General features: G+C 38.5%; 1 protein-coding gene and 1 long non-coding RNA gene across 2 annotated transcripts in view; both read right to left on the reverse strand.

The window, feature by feature from the left end:
• Positions 1-10,967, reverse strand: part of LOC143673480 (uncharacterized) — a 29,280-nt gene extending 18,313 nt beyond the window's left edge. Inside the window, exon 1 of the long non-coding RNA XR_013170390.1 lies at positions 10,291-10,967. This is a non-coding gene — a long non-coding RNA (uncharacterized LOC143673480). The remainder of the gene's footprint in view (positions 1-10,290) is intronic.
• Positions 1-15,885, reverse strand: part of LOC143656430 (uncharacterized) — an 88,215-nt gene that overhangs the window by 53,532 nt on the left and 18,798 nt on the right. The window lies entirely within an intron of this gene.

The raw sequence follows: 15,885 nt of genomic DNA on the forward strand, positions 1-15,885 counted from the left end.
TGAAGGCCCAGACACCATGACTTCAGATTCCCTGCCTCCAGAACTCTAAGAGAAAAAAAAATGTCTATTGTTTCAAAGCCACCAAGTTTGTGGTATATCGTTCTGGCAGCCTTAGGAAATTCTACAATTATAAACTCAAATATCTGACAGAGGTAACACAGGTAATGAAATGAGCAAACAGGCCAGGTAGGGGGAATTCCAGTTTTAGCAACCTAGATAATTTTCAGTACTAAATATTGATAATTTTAAATACATGAAACAGGAAATGTAGTTGTTTATATCAAAGTAAGAACAAAATGTCCCATCCAAAAGAAGCACCCATCACTCAGAGCTATCAAATTGTTCCCATATGAAAACTTGAGCCCAATATGGCCAGATCGCCCCATTTTTGTTGGGTTTTTATTTTTAAAATCTCTCATATTTTAAGTTTTGGTTAAAAAAAAAAGAGAGAGAGAGAGAGAACTCTATGGACTTCAAATCAAATGTGTTTGAAGACTGAATTACCGCCACAAGTGGCCACTTACAGCCTATGGAGCCAACTAACCTTCTAACAGTATCTAAGAAACGTGCCGCAGACAGAGCATGGCAGAACCAAGAACAGGACTCCCTTTTCCTGCTTCTTAAACCCATCTGCCAACCTAGGCCACTTACATTCTAATTCCTCTTTTTTTTTGGAAAAGAAAAGAAAAATTTTCTTGAAACCTGAGACAATGCGTCTTTTCCTACTGTAGGCCTCTCCTCTTTGTTTTCTCTGCTTAGATTAACTTGCACTCTATCCATTTAGAATCTAGATGTCTTGAGTGTGTGTGTACTTGTGTGCATGTGTCAAAGAAGATTAGGGATAGAGGTTTTGTGATACAATTGGGTAATCACTTTATAAGGAAAAACGAAAGAAAAAGTATTCAGCAAGGAGAATTGAAAAACTAAAAGTCATTTGTCTGTGATTATTTTACCACAATGCATTACAATACATTTTTCTGGGTCACTGTTATACCATTCCTATTTGTTTCTACATTGTTTTCTAATCTTCCACAAGAATACCGTTAGAGCTGGTATTTAGGTCAGTTAAACTTAGGATACAAAACTGAGACAAAACTTAGTATCAACACAGCCTTTGTAGTTAGCTTATTAATGACTGCTACTTCTGTAGCCAGTTGTCATGGCTCCCAATTTCAGCATTTTTCCTTTCACTATGTCTATGAATATGGTTAAGAAGATAATTATGAGATTAAAAGTAACACAAAAATGAAACCAAATTAAAGAGTTATATTGTACCTCTTGGTTGAGTCAGCAAGTAAAGAGAGAAAGTTGTGATTAGTTTTCATTATTCATCCCTGTGTTCTCATGGAAATACTCTGAAAAATTATTTGGGGAGACTTCTGAAACTTCTTTCTAAAAGGCATAGGAATTTAAAATTTTTTTCAGGAATAGAGAGAGAAATGAGTCTCTGGTGAACTATTATTCTCAGTCAAATGAAAGTTAGAGGATACAAAAACCCTTACAACTCAGTAATAAGAAAAACCCAATTTTTAAATGGAAAATATTTGAAAAGACATTTCACCAAAGAAGATAAAAGAATGGCTAATAAGCACATGAAAAAATGCTATATTGGAGGAATGCAAATTAAAACCAAAAGAAGATACCACTTCACACCCATTAGGATTACTATAATCTAAAAGACAGACAATAACAAGTGCAGGCGAGGATGCAGAGAAACGAGAACCCTAATACATTGTTGGTGGGAATGTAAAACAGTATAACCACCGTGGAAAAGAGTTTGACATTTTCTTTGAAAGTTAAATATAAATTTGTCATACGACATAACAATTCCACTCCTGGAAGTCTACCCAAGAGAAATGAAAAAAAGAAACATTTCCACACTGACTTGAGCGTGAATGTTCATAGCAGCTTCTTTCATGACAGTCAAAAAGTGGAAGCAACCCAAATACCCATCAGCTGATGAAAAGATAAACAGAAGGTGGTTTATGCAGTCAAGGAAATATTATTCAGCCATAAAAAGGAATGGAGAGGGCTGCGCCTCCAGCCGGGCGTTGGAGGCCCCAGCGCGGTGAAGGCGGCCAGTGCGCCGGCGCGGCTGTGGCTGCTCGCTGGTCCTAAGTGGAAGTGAGCAAAAGCGTGCGAGGGTGCTGGGCAGGGGCCGAGGAGTGCGGAGCTTCCTGCACCCCAGCAGGTGAGCGGTGGGCGCACCAGACGCGGCAGATACTCAGCATGCTGGCCTGACTGTTCCTGTGACTTAAGGTGGCAGGATCCCTGGGCCACTGCACCCCTTCCTGTCTTCAGGTTCTGCCCGGAGCGCTGGCCTTTCAGCCAGATCCGGGCGGAACACAAGGCCTGCCACTCTCTACCCTGCCTGGATCATGCTGGGGGGTGGGAGAGTGGGGGGATAGAGGAAGAGCAGACGAGTGACCGGCCTATGTCAACCACATTTGGGTGGCTCCCTCCTCTGAGATGCCCCCACATGTTGCCATGTGCCCCCGCCAAGGGACCCAAACTGTGAGCCAACTTTCCTGACCCTGGCAGGCTCTGAGTCACATTTTGAGTGAGTGGAATGTCTCAGGTATGGAGGACCCAGGGCTTTAAACTGGCTGCATTTGTCCCTCTGGACAGGACTTGCGGAGAGTCCCTTCCCTGGAATTGGGCCCTAATCCTTCCTGTCGGGCAAGTTGCTGAGTGCTGCCAGTAGGAACTGCACCTTCCTGAAGCAGCTTATCTTCGGACAACTTTCTTAAAAAGCAAAATAAACTAACAGGTTGCCAGCCTGGGTGCCATTTACACAAGTAGGTGCAAGGAAAGCCTTGTCCCCTCACAGGTTGTAGGAGGCAAAGGGAGAGTGGGCGATGGCTCAGCCTGAGCAGTCAGCACTGCCCACATCGCTCCTGCTGCTCTTGGTGCAGTTGGCAGGCTGGGCAGCCTCCACCTCCAAGGCTCCGATGTGCCAGGAATCCACAGTGCCCATGCGCTGGACATCAACTACAACCTGAAGCACGTGCACAACCAATTCAACCACTATAAACAGGACAAGTCGGGTCTAGCGTGGACCAGTCCTGGTGGCTGGTGGATATCCACTGCTCTCTGGACCCGCGCTTCTTCCTGTGCTTCTTCCTGTGCTCCATGTACATCCTGTTCTGTAGAAACAGGCTCTGAAAACTAAGTTCCCTGGATAAAATGAAGTTCGGGCATATCGAGTTGATTAGTAAAGCCATTAGCCATTCCATTTTTATGATGCCTATCTGCCTGCCAGACTACCACAAGCTGTGCCACCTTGCCACTTGGTATGCGAGGGCACCAATGTCAGCTGCTCACGCTGATGCATGCGTACGGCTTCGCCTGGCCCAAGTGCATGTGTGTGATAACCTCCCAGGGCTGGGGTGCAATGCCTAGTTCTTGTGCATAGATTATAACTGCAGTGAGGCCCCCACTGTGGCCCCCAGGTCCTTCCAGGCCAAGCCCATGCTCCCAGGTACCAGGGATGATGACCTCCAGGATCAAGTGGGTCCTCAAGGGCTCTTTGATGTGCAAGTGCCATGAGCCATGAATCGTTCATACCCATCCTGAAGGAATTGTACCCACCGTACAATAAGGTGCAGATGGGCCAGGGGTCTAACTGCACAATGCCTGCTACCAGCCATCCTTCAGCCCTGATGAGCACCTGTTTGCCACCTTCTGGATCAGCCTGTGGTCTGTGCTGTGCTTCATCTCCACCTCCATCATGGTGGTCACTTTCCTCATCCACATGGAGAGCTTCCACTATCCTGAGTGTCCCATCATCTTCTTGTCTGTCTGCTCCCTGTGCATGTCACTGGGCTTCCTGGTGCACCTGGTCATGGGCCATGCCAGCTGGTGGGAATGGAAAATTATGCAGCTGTGATGGCAGGGAGTTTGGTGTTCCCTCAGAAAGCTAAGTGTAGAGTTGCCCTACCATGAAACAATATAGCTATTCATTATATACCCAGAAGAACCGAAAGCTGGGATGCAAACAGACATTTGCAGACTGTATTCATATAGGCATTATATACAGCTGCCAAAGGATGGAAACCATGAGTGTCCATCAACTGATGATTGGATAAACAAAATGCGGTGTATGCGTATGATGAAATATTATTCAGCAGTAAGAAGCAATGAAGTCCAAAGCATGAAACAGCATGGATGAATCTTGAGGGCATTATGTTTAATTAAATAAATGAGACACAAAAGGACAGATATTGTTTGATCTCACTAAATTTAAACCCAAGTGCATAGAATCTAATATAAAGATTACCAGGAGATAGAATAAGCATAAAAAATGGGGAGAGTTTGCTTAAGTTGTGCAGGATTTTTCAATAGGTTAAGTTTATTCTTTGGTTTTTTTTTTTCATCTTTTTAAATAGGTTGAATTTAATTATTACAAATGGGTAGAGATATATTAACACATTATTGTGAGTATAATTAATGGTGCTGAATTGTGTGTTTGTGTGGGTGATAGGGAACGTTTAGAGTCACATATGTCACCTGCAGGTAAACCAGAGGTTAAAATATGTGACTGCCTGACTCATTAAATCTTGTGGTGGATGAATGTGATTAACAGCACAAATATAAAAAATTCCTTCCATGAACTGGAACAAACTTTCAAATCTGTCACAAGGTATTAATGATAGAAATGTGGGGGATAAAAGCACCAATTGCAAACCACAGACTATATAGTTAACAGTAATATCTTAATATTCTTTCATCAACAGTAACAAATGTACCAGACCAATTCTAGGGATCAAATGATGGGGGTGATAAGGAATATAGGGTGCTTGGGTTTTTCTCCTTTTATGTTTTTATTTTTATATTTCCTGGAATAATGGAAACGTTCTAAAATCAACTGTGGTGATGAATGCACAACTATGTGATAGAATGCGAGCCACTGATAGGGTACTTTGGAACTCCTGCATGGTGTGTGAATGTATCTCAATAAAATTTTATTGAAAAGGAAAAAGACCACCCCACCCACAATAGGTGTACACCCACGAGAATGGATTAGCTTTAAGAATATGATGTTTACTGGGGAACATACAGTTTCACACCATCCAGACTGTATAGCAGTGGTCCCTTTTGTAAGTGACGGAGTATGGTTAATAGTCCAAGTATTAAAATGCTCTTTAATGAATTATAACAAATGAACCTCACTAATACAAGGGGCTAGTAGCAAATGTATATGGAAAAATATATACCTAATATAAACTGTGGATTATAGTTAATAGCACAATTTTAATTTTCTCTCATCAGGTGTATTGAAGGCCCCACCCTAATACAAAGTGTCAGCAATAGGGGAATATGGGAATACTCTAATATTGACATAATATTTTCATAAACCTATAACTTCTCTTCACTAAATAAATAAATATTAAGATTAAAAAAAAACAATAATAACCCCCCAAAATGGCGAAAATAATGAAAAGCCCATATGGAGAACACCAGCATATTCCCCTAAGATAACCAGATAAACCTGTTTTAACAATATGATTATTTGTGATATCATTCTATTTATCCATATATCCAACACTGTATCAATCTATTTTTATCTGTCCATGTGTCTATTTATCTATATGGTAAGTCTTTGAGAGTAGATTATATATGTCATCTTCCTTGAACACATAATATTTCCCTGTACGTTTCCTAAGAACCAGGATATTAACCTATATACTTTAAATAGAGTTTTCAAGTTCAAGAAATTTAAACTTGATTTAAAGCTTACAGATTATATTCCAGTTCTTCACATACCCCAATAATGTCTTTTGAATCTAGGCTTCTCCATTATTAGATCCGTTCCAGGATCGTGTATTGAATAAATTGCTGTTATATCTTCAAAAAAAAGAAAAGGAATGGAATACCGATACATGCTATAACATGTATAAACCTAAAATTCCTTATACAAAGGGAAAGAAACCAAACACATATTCTACGATTCCACTTATATGATATGTCCAGAAAAGACAAATATGTAGAAATTGAACGTAGACCAGTGGTTGCTAGGGGCTGGGAGTGGGAATGAGAATTAACTAATTGAGCATAAAGAATTATATTTGGGTAATGAAAATGTTCCAAAACTGTGGTGTGGTGATAGTTACATAACTCAGTAAATTTACTAAAAATCATTGGTTTGTACACTTAAAATGGCTAAATTTCTAGTATGCAAGTCTCAGCTCAAAAAAAGTTGTTAACATTAAAGCTAGAGTTTTTGTATATATGTCATTTATCACAAAAAAAAGAAGGAAAAAGAGAAGGAGAAGTATAACACAGAAGATAGGATTTAACAAATGGATTACTGAATCATTATATTGATATTTCTTTTGGTCTCCAGTGTCTTGGAGCAGCTAGAAGAAAAAATGAAAAATAATGGAACTGTAACCCACAGCAAACTTTAAAATCTGTTCTGTAACTATTCATTAAAATCTACTTGGAAAACTGGGGATGAAAGTCTCCCTGGTGGTATGGGAGATGACTCCAAGGGATGAGTCTGGCCCTGGCAATGTGAGATCAACAATGCCATTCTGACCAAAAGGGGGAAAAGAGGTGTAACAATTAAGGTGTCAGTGGCTGAGAGAGTTCAAATAGAGTTGAGAGGCTACTCTGGAGGTTACTCTTATGCAAACTTCAGTTAGACATTGCTATCTATCATAACTTACCAAACCCCAACCAAAACCATTCCATCAATCCTAAAGAATACTTAGAGCATTATATAAGATTCCACAAGGGTTCCATGCACTAGGGAAACTCTCCAGAACCCTACAACCTCCACATGGGTCCCTAGACCAGATAAGTCCTGAAACCTAGAGGGGCCAGCCTCTCCAGAACATCAACTAGTTCCATTCCCCTATTCTGTATTATAGTCCAAATACCCCTAAAGAGTGGGAGAAGGATCAAAAGGAGATGGTGGAATTATATAGAGAAGGTGGGGTTTAACAAATAAGTATGAGTGGTGAATCATTATATTGATATTTCTTTTAGTCTCCAGTACCTTAGAGCAGCTAGAAATAAAAATCTAAAATTGTGAAATTGTAACCCATATTAAACTCTGAAATCTGTTCTACAAATAATTGTTGTGATGTACTTTGAAATTTATTGCTTTTATGTATATGTTATTTAAAGAGAAGGAGGAATATAACAAAGATAAGATTTAACAAATGGGTATGACTGCTGAATTATTATATTGATATTTCTGTTGGTCCAGTGTCTTGTAGGCACTAGAAGAAAAAATGAAAACTCATGGAACTGTAACCTGCACCAAACTTTAAGCTTTGTTCTATAACTACTTGTTAAAATGCACTTGGAAATGTATTTGGTTTTGTGTGTGCGTGTGTATGTCATATTTCACAATTTAAAATAATCTTAAAAAAGAGAAAACAGTGTTCTAAGCAGAAAAATTTACCCAATAACATGCAATTCATTGTAGTACTATTCATTAGAATAAACTTTTAATAGCTTCTCAAAATAAATAAGTAATGCTAGAGGACTCTTACAGAGCAAGAGCCATAAAACTCTCCCCTTTAACTCATAACCAATCTGTTACCAAACTTTCCATTATTCTTGTCAAATATCCCCTCTTTTCAAATTTTGTTTTACATATTTTGAGTGGCTAATACATTGTTCAAAATACAAAATATATAAAATAGAATGTAATGAAGTATGTCCCTATCACTGTTTTCCCTAAGCCAACCAATACCCCTCCCTGGAAACAAGGAATGTTATCTGTTTCTTGTGTATCATTCTAGAGATAGTTTATTCATCTATAAGAAAATCTGTATTTTATTCTATATCCCCCACCTGCCCAACAATATCAGACACACACACACCTTGTTTTCCACCACTGGTAGCATACTATATGCAGTATTCTGCATACTTCTTTCCTCTACTTTATAAAAAATCCTATATCAGAATCTAAATATCATGCAAAGATTTTTCTTTGTCCCACTTAATTGTACTGTTTTCTCAGAGAAGTTATAAGTTTACAGAAAATTCATGCATAAAATACAGAGTTACCCTATTGGTAACATCTTGCATTAGTGTGATGTGTTTGTTACAATTCATGAAAGAACATTTTTATAACTTTATAATTGTACTATAAACCATAGTCCATTATTTACTGCCAGGGCACTGGGCCAGGCCCTGAACCATTGTATTTAATCAACATTTCTTTCAACATTTCTTTCCTGAACCATTGTATTTAATCAAATACGAGATGCCATCAGTTAGTTATGACACCTCATCCCAATTTCAGATTTAAAAAAATACATATACAAAATACATACATATATATATATATATATATATACACAAACAATAAATTATGGTATTATAACCATTTCCCAACCAGTCCCCCACATCACAGTGTCAAACCTGACTTTCCTTCAATTCATAGTCTCCTATTCTGTTAGAGTGCTTTTTCTAAACTCTAGATTTAATCTTTCATATTCTAGTTAAAATCCTTCACGGTTTTGCCTTCTAGAGGTTAAGTCCAAATAACTGAAAACCCTCTTCACTATCCTATTCTCTAGACATGCCCAACTATTCATTTTCCTCCAGAATTTGCAGTTGCTCTTTGAAAACTTTGTGCTTTTGTACAAAGTTCCTTCTGCCTGGTACCCTTTACCCCCTTTCCTCTAAAACCCCTTATCCTCTAACACTCATCTCTGGGAAAATTGCCATAAACTTCCCCAGTTCAGTAAAATGCCATTTTTTGTACTGCCACCCTCACTGAGCTTAATTCTATCAAAAGTACTTCTTGCCTACTATTTGGATCCTTATTTCCTTGCCTGTCTTCCTTTAATCTTATTTTTCTTGCACCACAAGATAAACCTTCAATACATGATAAACCTTCAATAAATATTTATTGAATGAAGTGTACTTCGGTCCCTGGACATAATGAGACATCTGCAGTACTGGGGGTGTGGTGAGTACAATAAAGAGGAAAATACACTGGGTCTGAAGTCAGACAATGCCTGTTACAGACTCTGACACTTTTCTCTGACCTTAATTGGTCAGTTTTAATCTTTCCAAAACTTGGTTTTCTTGTCTAAAAACATGAACAGTATTACCTGTTAAATGGGAGACAGCACCTGATTTAATTGACACTGAATTGGCACTCAAATCATGGAAGCTTTCCTGAGAGCAACAGAAACATCCTATTTTGTGGGACAGAGTTCACGTATCCTGAAACACACCCCTGACATATGTTGCAATACCAGATGGACTTTGTCCTTCTGCCTTTATTTTATCGTGTTTTTGAAAAGGAGATACATATCTCGTTTCAGAAATCAAGGTGATAAAAAAATAACACCTACACCCAAGTCCTGCCCATCTCTTGACCCTAAGCCCTGTTGATAACCACTTTTAATAACTTCTTATATAGCCTTCCTGTATTTTTTTAAGTTGCAAATACAGCCATATAGGAGTACATATTACACTCCTCTCTTTTTATACAAAATGTCCCACATTTTATATACTGTTTTGCATGTCACTTTTTTCACTTAATAATATCAAAGTGGATTTTGTGACCTTCCAAGTTTGCCTAGAAGGATTCCAATACATTACACAAGTACATGGAAAGAGATTTTCTTGCTTTACAACACGACTTTGAACTATATCCGACTCACATTCATCTCTCTCTAAAGGAAACCACAAAGAAACTGCATGACTAAAACAATGAAAGACACAGTCTGCTTGTTATATCAAGCCACAGTAAAAAAAAAATCGCAACCAGGCTGAAGAGAGAATTGCCTTTAGATCGGAAGAAAGCTGCAAACGGCACAAACACGCAGTCTAATAAATCTTTATCACTACTGCTTCCTACCTGATTTTCCTCACACAAATAACAGGCTCAGCAGGGAGCCTTTGTCATTAAAAGAAAAGATCTTTTTTTTTTAGAAATGTAAATGAGTCCCGTTTTAGGACTGTGGCTCACATATAGAATAGGATCTGCTGTTGTTTTTCAAGGCTATATATAAAGAGAGAAATCAGGAGCCTGTAGTACAAGGAGGTGGTTTGGACTTTGTGAATAGTTATTTTTCTTTGATTTTGTTGATCATAGTAAATCTGAGAAAGTTATCAGTACTTTAAAGTAAAGTGGATATTAGAATAACCAACTTTCCTCTAGAAGTTTAATTGTAGCCCGGTTGCTTCTGTCTCCTCTTTCTCTTTCTTCTAACGTGGCCTGAATTGGTGACTTGAAGTCCTTACACTCTCATATGAATGTCTTCCCAGATCATTTGCTATTCCCCACTCCCAAATCCCTGACTTTCCACCTACCTTTGCAGATGTTCTCCACGTGACAGGGAAGGAGACTAGTTAGGATAAGTCAACTCAATCAGCACAGGCAGGAGGTTGGCTATCTCATGCCAACCTTCAGAACAGAGATTTGAACTTATGCAGTCTAACTCTGTGCCTAGATGAATTACTGTCATTCTGACCTAATTGGGCATGTCCATAGACAGAAAATTTAGCAGAGAGATTAAGAATAGGCTGGGTTAAAGGATGGAATCTTCCTGATAGTCTTAATTGAGGATGGAGGACAAGACTGTATGTGACCATATAAGCCCAGAGAAGTAGAAGCCTGAGTCAGCTCTCTACATTGTACTGACCACAAACCCTGCGACTCCAGCAGCCAAAGAAAATAAATGCAGAAAGTTAAGAGAACCAGAAAGCAAAGGCACTTAATCCAGAAAAAGTAGAGGGGGTTGAGGGAGTTACCAGGGTAATCATCCTGGAAAAGTGATGTCTCAATCTGATCATCGGACGGGGTAAGCTGGAGACAGCCGGGTGAAAAAGGGCAGAGAGAGTGACAACTGAAACACCACTAAAGCTCTGAGTCCTGAAATAAGGCAGGGCATTTTAACATCTCCAGATAGTTCAGTGTGACCAGCGACGGGCTGCCAGAAAACAGAGCAGGGGCCCTGGTGAGAGACAAGATGAGGCTGGAGAAATGGTCACACCCAGATAATGAAGGGCCTTGTGAGATCATGCTCTGGATCTTCGCTTTTAACTTGAAGGTACAACTGGGGGTCATGGGGAGATTTTTATCAGGGAATAAATAACAAGATCAGGTTTAAGTTGTAGTCACTCTCATAGGCATGTAGAGCATGCATTTGAGAACCCCTTCCATAGCATCTCCCATATTATATTATAATGGGCGTTTGTTTCCACTCTAAGTTGTAACCTCCATGAAGATAGGGATCAGGTCTGCTTTCCTGGAAGGTAGTCATACATTCATAAGTGAATGAATGAATAGTGAGTATCTAATGTCTTTCATCTTTATGCTTATGCAGTACTTGGCACAAGTAATTAAACAAGTTCTATTGAATACATGAAAGAATTAATGATAACTATCACCTCACTCTCCAGACTCATCACCTAATATTTCCCAGGACTTTTAGTTCTACAACAATAAAATTGTACAGTTTTCCCAAATGCACCGCATTGTCTGTCTTTCATATAGTCTTCCCTCTGATTTGAATTCCCTGCATGTATCTCCTGTCAATGTAGTGAAATCCAATTATGTCTCAAAACTCAAGTCAGATTTCACCTTTTTTGGGGAAGCCTTTTGGAATCCTAATATGTCCCATCACCATGCTAGCTTATATTAGGTTATCGCTTACTTCTTGGATCTAGGTTGTGTACCTTCTTAGTTATATGGCTTTTTTTTTTTTGCATTTATTACACTTGTAGTATACCTTGTTTATGTACAGCTCTAGTTCTGAGCTGGGACTGTATCATTTTTTCTATCTAAAAGGACTTAATATACAAAACATACAAAGAAATCCTACAACTCAGCAACAAAGGACAAACAACCTATCAACCAATGGTCAACAAACTTAAAATAGACATTTCTCCAAAGAAATACACAAATGAGCAATAAGCACAGAAAAAGATGCTCAATATCGTTTGCAATTAAGGAAATGCAAATCAAAACCACAATGACATACTATTTCACACTCATTAGAATGGCGACAGGATTGTTTGATTTTGCTTCCTCAACACCTTTCCCAGTCTAGGCCTAGCTCATAAGGGACCCTCAAAAATGCCTTTATGAAAGTTAACAGTTTTTCAAAGCTGTTTATACTTTATCACTTTCAGATTTGATTAGCCTCATGGTTTACTTTCCAATGTGTAAAGTAATTCTTCCCTTTTTGGTACCCAATCATCAACTCAGGCTACTTTTGGCATGTGCCCTGGGAGTTGGTGAATAATTCTGTGTCCACAGAATCCATTGCTTTTATGATTTCCTCTCTGCCTTCTCCCCTATCATGTTTGCAGATTGAAGAGAACTGAGATAAGGATCCTTTTTTCACTTTCCTTTCAGATCCTGTCTTTACCCAAATTACCCTGTTGGAAGCTTGCAGAGCCAGAACCAGACATAGGTATAAACACAAGCTTCATATCATTGTACAAAGGAAAGGTAATGTATTTACCTTGTTTTCAAAATTTTCCCAGTGATGATCATGATTTTGTTGGCTTTTAAACTAGAAGCAATAGAGCGCCCTGGATATCCTTCTTTTAATAAAGAATAGCTCAAAGCCCAGTGCAATGGGCTCCTTTCCCCCTGTTTTTCCTGAACGTGGTGACAGTTACCCTCCACTGTCTGCAGGTTTTTCTAATCCTGGTTACCAGCATCTTGATTATCAAGACATGGGTATAGCTTATTCCTTCCAACCTGAATGTGTGAAAAATATATAAACAACTAATTCTCTCTCCATTTATTCCAAAATTAATCATTTTCCACCTTGTCATCTACTCTCCCCCCTTTAAACTGAATGATCATTGTTATACTTAATACTTGCAGAGCACTAGCTTTATATCAAGCACTGGTCTAAGTGATTTGTATCACAAATATACAGCTATTTAATCCTCACATCCATACTATTATAATCTCTATTTTCCAAATAAAGAAACTGAGGCACAGAGACATTGAGCAAGTTGCCCAAAATCATAAGGCAGAACAGAGATTTGAACTCATGCAGTCTAACTCTGTGCCTAGAGCTGGGTCTGGTGGAGAGGAAACAAAAGAGATGAGTTCTATCTGAGCCATTCCATTATTAGCTGGAACTTTGGATGGGTACTTAACTTGCTAAGCCTCAGTTTTGACATCTATGATTAAAGATAGAAATAGATCCACCATGGCTTGTTAAGAGCAGTAAATATAACCAAACAAATAAAATGTCTGGCTGGGTGAAAATGCCCAATAAAAGTCATTTCTCCCTTTCTTCCACCCAATCACTACTTTAAGTTATCATGACTATGTAAGGTTTCTATTTTTCCCTTTTCTGTACCAGCTGTATGCACTGGAGCCCCATTTCCTTTACTGGAAGGGGACAATTATAAAACCAGTTGTGAGGATTAAATTACATCATATCTTAAAGCAATTAGCACAGTGCCTGGCAGATGGTAAATGCTCAGAAAAAGGGCAACAGCTATAAAGATGGTGATGATAAGGAAGAGGAGGGGGATTGTGGAGGCTTGCCCTGATAATGTTTTCAGCTCAGTTCTACTGATTCACCTAAAAGGCCCACTGTCTGTGCTCCAGAGCTGTGAGAAATGGAAACACATTGCACTGTTACTTCCTTGAAGAAGAGAAATTACTTGAGTTCCCAGAGGCAATACTTCCTGACCTCTGGTGCATCAGAATCATCAGGAGCCTTTATTAAAATTTCAGTTACCAGGGAACCATCCAGGAATTCTGGACAATAAGAAAGTCATGTGGCCCAGAGATCTATACTTCAGACAGGAGCTCAGGTGGTTTTCAGTAGGTAGTTCTAGAAGCACACTCAGAAACAGTACTCTGAGATTAAAACAGCTTAATTATTGCCTTGAGCCAACAGAATTTCTAAAAAGCCAAATGGAATGTTAGTGAGATTTATGTTCAACTGTTACTGTAAGGGGATTATTTATTGGGAATTATTTATCACTGCTTGCCAACTCAAAACATGTGGGCAAACATCACAGTTTAATTCTTTTTTTTTTTACATGGGAAGGCACCGGGAATTGAACCCGGGTCCTCTGGCATGGCAGGCGAGCCACCATGGCCTGCCCGCACAGTTTAATTCTTAAGAATAAAATCAGTAATAAAATAAACACTCCTTTAACTAGTACACAGGCACACACACACACACACACACACACACACACACACACACATACACATATATAGCCTGTGAGCATTGATGCCAGCAGTTTCAAGTTTCCTTAAAAGACCTTAGTGTCTAACTTCATTTTCTAATACTCTGGAGTCTTAAATTTCAGTCCCTGCTAGACTACACATGGTAACATGGTTACCTAAGGAATAATGAATTTTCTTTCCTGTAACCCAGGGAAAGATAACCTTGCTTAATTTAAACAATATTCCTCATTTGTTCACCAAGAATGTTCTACTGCACTTCACGAAGTTCATCAAATGAGCATCTCCAGTATTAATAATAAAGCAAATGTATGCATCTGCGACCTTACTTCATAGATTAAGAAGCTAAGGGGGAAAGTTCACATTTTCACATGCCACCAGGAAAGGCAACATTATAATTGAATTGTAATCAAACTGATTCTGGGCTGAAACCATTGCACCATGACTTGCGCTGGAGCAAAACAATTTTCAAAGATAAAAAATGAAATTTTTAGATTTCACTTGTTGGTACTAATACAGCTTTCACAGTATCATTAAAAATTTAAATCTAAACTCCTTCCAGAGCTAAATTTATGCTCACAATCCAGTGAGGTTAACAATTTCATCTTTACTCCTTGAAAAACACCAACAGCATGCATGTGGGACATTTAATCAGTTTGTAGATGTCTTTTGCCACACCATGAGTAAACAAAAAAAGTAAAGGAAAATATCTGGGGGGCTCTTAATACAAAACAAGTGACTACACTCAGAGATAATGAACATCTAACCTTTTATAAGGTTCTTCTAGTGGTTTTTCTAACATTTTTTATGTAAAGAATTATTAGATGAATATCACCATTCAAGATCTCCTCTTCAAAACTATTTTGACCAAGTACTTTAAATTCAAACATCCCTTGCTATGTTTGAAAGTAATATATTTGAATTTAACCATTTATAGATATTTGAACTTAACCATTGGTTGAATCTAATACCAAGTTTAAAGAAAAAGAAAGTTTAAGACGGTTTATAATTCTCTTAATTTCATAGCCCCATTAAAATTTGTTCCTAAAACTATTCTGGGTCATATTGCATATTTAACATCTTGGACTTACTGTGGAGTATTTTTAATAACATTTGAAATTAGAGATTAAAGTGATCAACTTCATCTTGCTATTTATCCTATGCCTTTTAAAGGAAGACATTTGTCTGAGAAAATATGTGGGGCTGTTTATTAAGGACTAATGGGCCATCATAAATTACAGTCTTGTGATGTCTGTGCTCAGTTGGCACTTTGAGAAACAAGGGCCTGTTTGGCTTCGGCTTTGCTCTGACCAGCAGATGGGTGGTAGCTGCTCTTGCTGACCCATCCAGACACTCCAGTTCAGACAAAGGCAATCCAAATTCGCAAGTCACTTTTGTTTATTTTATCTAAGGAACCCATGTGAACTCCACCCAGGCCTGAGAGTCTGCTTGTTTAGGGACAATTTACTAGGTACATTTCAAAGTTCACAAGGATGACTTTATAGGCTTGGCTGATTTTCCTTTTATAAAGCCTGACCTCATCTTCCAAAGCCTCCTGAAAGGCAGTATCAGCATAGCTTGTGTTTATTTAAAAGAGATATTGAAGGAAGGCAATTTTTCCGTGCATTTAAGTTCACATCATTCTTGCTCATTGATAGACATATTCAATACACCAGGTTTTGCACTCAATTGCAGTTTGCATGGAATTGAGTTGCACAGTGAACTAACTATAG

Source organism: Tamandua tetradactyla, chromosome 2, assembly GCF_023851605.1.
Source record: "Tamandua tetradactyla isolate mTamTet1 chromosome 2, mTamTet1.pri, whole genome shotgun sequence".
In the NCBI taxonomy this organism is placed as follows: domain Eukaryota; kingdom Metazoa; phylum Chordata; class Mammalia; order Pilosa; family Myrmecophagidae; genus Tamandua; species Tamandua tetradactyla.